This window comes from Nematolebias whitei, chromosome 15 (genome assembly GCF_014905685.2).
Source record: "Nematolebias whitei isolate Nwh7 chromosome 15, NemWhi1, whole genome shotgun sequence".
NCBI classification, from domain to species: Eukaryota; Metazoa; Chordata; class Actinopteri; order Cyprinodontiformes; family Rivulidae; genus Nematolebias; species Nematolebias whitei.
The window spans coordinates 19,985,667-19,991,289 of record NC_056512.1 but is presented as its reverse complement, the minus strand read 5'-3'; positions in this window follow the sequence as shown (position 1 = coordinate 19,991,289).

Sequence of the window (5,623 nt, the reverse complement as noted above, 5' to 3'; positions counted from 1 at the left end):
TTTGTCCACATGATCTTTAACAAAGTGCAGACGAGCAGCCATGTTCTTTTTGGAGAGCAGTGTCTTCTCCTTCAACCTGCCATGAACCATTGTTGTTCAGAGTTCTCCTGATGGTGAACTCATGAACATCAGCATCAGTCAATGTGAGAAAGACCTTCAGTTAGAAGTTACACTCAGGTCCTTTGTGACCTCGCAGACTGTTCCACACCTTGGGGTGATCTTTGTTGGTCCACCACTCCTGGGGAGGATAACAATGGTCTTGTTCTTCCTCCATTTGTCCACAATCTGACTGTGGATTGGTGGAGTCCAAACTCTTTACAGATGTTTTGTAACATTTTCCAGCCTGATGAGCATCAACAACTCTTTTTCTGACGTCCTCAGAAATCTCCTTTGTTCATGATCCACTTCCACCAACATGTTGTGAAGAGCAGACGTTGATAGATCCTGTTCTTTAAATCAAACAGGGTGTCCACTCACACCTGATCATCATCCATTGATTGAAAACACTTGACTCTAACTTCACCTTCACATTAACTGATAATCCTAGAGGTTCACATACGTTTACCATCACAAATATGTAATTATTTTTCTTCTTTTGGCTGCTCCCTTCTTCAGGGGTCACCACAGCGAACTAAGTCGCATGAAGACGGCAATTATTTTTCCACCAGATGTCCTTCCTGATGCAACCACAAACCACCGAGCTACCACAGCCCCTCTGTGTGGAGCAGAGAGCTGCCATGTAGGGTGCCCGGGGGAACAGTTGTGTGTGTGTGTGTGGGGGTGGGGGGTGGGGGGGTTAAGAGCCTTGCTCATGGGCCCAGAGTAGGGCAAATGAGGGTGGAGACAGTTGTGGATGCTTCACCTTTCCCACCCACATTTTGATGTTGTCGGTACTGGGAATTGAACCTGAACCAGCGATCTTTCGATCACAGACCCACCACTCCCCCACTCACAAATATGTAATATTGGATCATTTTCCTCAATAAATAATTAAATGACCAAGTATAATAATATTGTCACATTTGTTTAACTGGGTTCTCTTTATCTACTTTTAGGACTTGTGTGAAAATCTGATGATATTTTAGATCAAACTGATGCAGAAATATAGAAAATTATGAAGAGTTCAGAAACATTCAAGCACCACTGTAGATGACGACTACAGTAGTCACATGTGATTGTTGTGCCCGTCTGGAAGTACGTTTTATTTACCTGCATGCTGCTTACAGCCCCAGCGGAGAAGAAGCATGAATTTCAGAGTAATGAAGAACGGGCTGCCTGTATGGTAAGCAGCTATGTCATATAGTCAGTGCTGTTGCCATCCATTTGTCATTACTTCTTCATCTCAAACACCATTTTACTATATTAGCTCTCAGCTAACTGAGAAGCTTGGTGCCATTTTACTTTCCCATTAGACAATGTTTTTCAGTTCTGTTTCTTATTTTGCCCCAAGACTTGGTCAAATTAAATGAAACAACGCTCCCGTTTTTTGTTGTTGTTTGTAATATTTCCTAAACCGAAGACAGAGATACCTTTCCGGAGTTTAATAATCAAATTGACTCGTAGCATAGGGCTTTGTTTTACAGTTCAAAATGGATGAATAATTCAGTAAAACATAACTTTTATTTTGTAGTGAAGATACGAAGATTGAAAATTATTATGATTGAAATAATTGTTTGAAAAAAGGGGCAGATATAATAAGATTTTTTCTTCTTTCTGCTGCCTTTCATTTGAAATCTTTTGTATCTTTTTTTATATTGTTATGGAATTGTTTTGTACTTTTTTTAAATGAATAAACTTTATACCATACCATAAAGATACCAGCTGACAGTTCCTCCATTGTTGTACACAACCTACATTAGAGCCTCCACACCACCAAGGGTGGTTTGTTTTGTCTCTACTATGAAATTTGTCTTGCTTTTAAAAAATACCAACCAGCATTTAGCATTTGTTTCTTTTTCCTGTGACCTCTGCTGCACACTAAAGCACGACTTCAGATACCGTTACACTTCTAATACAGGTGTGTTTCTTTTTATTAGCTGCCATGTCTGTATTCAGTGGCGATTTGAGGATTACCTAAAAATACTGAACATGAACAAGTTTCTTACCTGACATTTTCCTTGTAACTAGTGAAGCAAACATAATCCTTTATGTCTAACAAGGATATAAGATATTCACTTATCTTGTTGTTATTATGTGGTGTGAGGGTTTCGTGAGAGATGTAGGGATGATAACATCATTAGACAACCAGACAAAAGATTCAAATAATCCCCTGATGACATGAGATTCTCTCAGTACCTATCCAGATCTGCCAACCACACTTTTGGTTTTCATGTTTGGTCTCTTCGGTGGCTGGACAGAACCGATAGATATCCAGTCAGCTTGACTGTATTGTCTATCTGTGTGGGCAACGTGATGCAGCTTGAAAACAAAACTACTGTTAGCCTGAGAGCTCACGTTGTTCGGCACACATGACTAAGAGGAGTGCGAACAGGTGGAAACCTTTTATTGTTTCTGCTTGTTTTGATGTCTGCCTTATGTGAGCGAACATGTGAACTGCACATAGTTGGTGCGATGCGCATGTGGGAGGTCTGGCACTAAAAATATTCAGAAACTTCTTTTTCCCTCGGAAAATGCCACACAGCTATTTAATCAGCTGCAGATTACCGTTATTGTTGTGGCTCCCTCAGGGTCTCAAACTCGTAACGCTGCATCACGCAGAGGAGGCGTCTGATCTTTAAAAAGTGAGTCTTACCCCACAAGGAGGTGACGACACCAACACCGGCATGGTGGTTCAGTGGATATGAAGTAAAGTCTGACTGTCAAAAACACTTTTACTACATCTGTCTAGGTGTTGTTAGTGGCTAAATCTGAGCCAAAAACTAAAATAATAAAAAAATAGCATTTGGACACCACCTCACCAAAGTGTTAAAACTTACAATATCTGGTAGCACTCACAGCATGTATTAAAGGTGACTTTAAGTTACAAACACACTAGACTTTAGCTCAACCGTTGTAAAATTAATTTAGCCATTTTGGATTTAAGGTTGGTATAGCTGTGGTGGCCCTCTTTAATCACGTTGACTCCAAATGTTATTCATTTAGATGCATAGATCATCTCACAACTATTCTTTTTTTTAGAATTTCATTACAATTCTTTCAGTGGTTCGTGAGATACTTTGCTGACAGAGACAAAAGAACATACCAGTACTCAAAAGTAATCACACGATTGCCTGACTTTCATGGTGGTGTGTGATGAAAATGAAAAAAACTTAGAACATGACCAGACGTTAGATGTAAAATAGGTTTAATACTTACTGACTAAAATATAACCAGAAGCAGAAACAACTTTAGTCAGGATCAGTGATTGCTACTGTGAGCTGTGCTAATCAAAGTCTAGGGCAGCTCGACAGCTCAGTGGTTATCACTGTTACCTTACTGTTAATAGTTTTTATTCAACTAAAAGAGTTTTTTAATGAGAACAGAATTTTTTAGGTCTTGCAGTCTGGTTTTAAACTTCTTCACAGCACCGAAACAGCTTTAGTGAAGGTTTGTAATGACAGTCTGGGATCAAATGATTCTGGTCATCTTGTGGTACTTGTATTCCTGGACCTTGCTGCTGCTTCGATATTGTTGACCACAGTATCGTTATATCGCGGCTGGAACACTGGGTTGGGATTACAGTTTCTGCATTAGAGTGGTTCCGCTCATACCTGAGTGACAGGAGTTTTCGTGTAAGGTTGGTAATAATGTATATGCTTCAGTGCTCCTTTCCTGCGGGGTCCCATAGGGCTCGATTCTTGGACACCTTCTGTTTTCTTTCTGCTCCTTTTGGGGTATATCCTGAGGAAACATGGTCTTTCATTTCATTGTTATGCTGATGATTGTCAGATTTATCTGCCCTGGAAAACAACTAGTTCTTGCTCCATTCACCCTCTGTTAAAATGTCTGGATGACATTAAGGCATGGATGGCTTCAATTTTTTTTAAAGTTTTAAGGATCAGAAAATTGAAGTCATTGTGTTTAGCCCTAACTCAACCGCCTCCTCTGATCCTGTAAACCTGGACTCCCTTCAGCCATAACTTCAACAGTTTGATACAAATCTCAGGATGGTTTTAGACTCTGACTTGAAGTTTAATAAACAAATCGACTCTGGTCTGCAGAATAGCTTCTTCCAGTTAAGGCAGCTAGCTAAGCTTAAGCCAGTGTTGTTTAGATCTGACCTTTAAAAACTAGTCCATGCCTTTGTCACTACCTGATTGGACTACTGTAACGCTCTCTATGTTGGGGTCAATCAGGTCTCCATTTTGCGTCTCCAGCTTGTCCAAAATGCTGCTTCTCATCTCTTAACCAGAATTCGTAGGTTTGAGCATATTTCACCAGTTCTGTCCTCCCTTCACTGGCTCCTTGTGCACACCAGAATTGATTTTAAAATTCTCCTGCTAACCTTTAAGTTCATAAATGGCCTTGCATCCCTTATCTCTCTGAGCTACTGGAACCATATGTTCCCTCTCGGGCCCTGAGATCATCTGATCAGTTGCTTTTGGCTGTTACAGAAACAAGATCGAAGCTCTGAGGAGATCCCGCTTTTTCAGTCATGGGCCCCAAACTTTGGAACAATCTGCCCCCCAACATTAGACAGGACACTTCTCTTCCTGTTTTTAAATCTGCTAAAAACACATCTGTTTTCTCTGGTATTTCACACAGTGTGAGTTGATTTAGTATTTACCGGTAGTATTTTTTGTTCTGTGTTTTATATTTTTTCTTTAATGCTTTAAACTAATTTTTCAATACTATAATTATTTTTATTTTTTCCATTAATTTACTCTCCTTGATGTTATTGTTAAGCGCTTTGGTAACGCTGCTGTTTTAAACGTGCTTTATAAATAAATTTTACTTTTTTAACCTCAGGGTAAGCTTCTGGGTTCAAGCCCCAGGATGGGCCTGGGGTCTTTATGTAGAGTTTGCATGTTCTCCTTGTGTTTGCTTGGGTTTTCTTTTGGTACTCCGGTTTCCTCCCACAGTCCGAAAGCATTCATGTTTTGGCTGCCTTCAGGCTCAGGACTTCCTGTAAAAGATCTTGAGATCTTTCCTGCTTAAATAAAAAAAAAAAAATCAAATTATCACCTGCCACCAAAGACAAAGGTGGACCAATGATTATTTTGTCCGGGTGTGTGTACAGGCATGTGTGTGTTCATTTGTCAGATTTTAATAAAATTTTGACGAAGTGATTGTTGGATGCACATCTACAACTTATTACTTTACTTAACTTTAAAGGTTAACATTTGCAGATAATGCAAATCAAGATGGCGGGCACAACAGTGAGCTTAGTAAATTCAAAACGGTATAAACTCTGTGTGTAACTATTGCACCAAGGATCGGTGTGGTGGTAGCTGAGCTTGATACTTATCTTGTATTTCAAATTCTAACTGATTGTGCAAGGGTTGTGTTAAAACTTGCACAAAGTTGGCATCATTATTATTGATGCTTGAATTGATCCGTATACCCCACCCTATCTCCAGGGTTCAGTTCACAGCAACTCTGGAAATCAGGGAAAACCTGGAAAATGGCTTTTACATTTTCCGGACAGGGAAAACTCGGGGAATTTGAGAAAAGCATCAGTAAT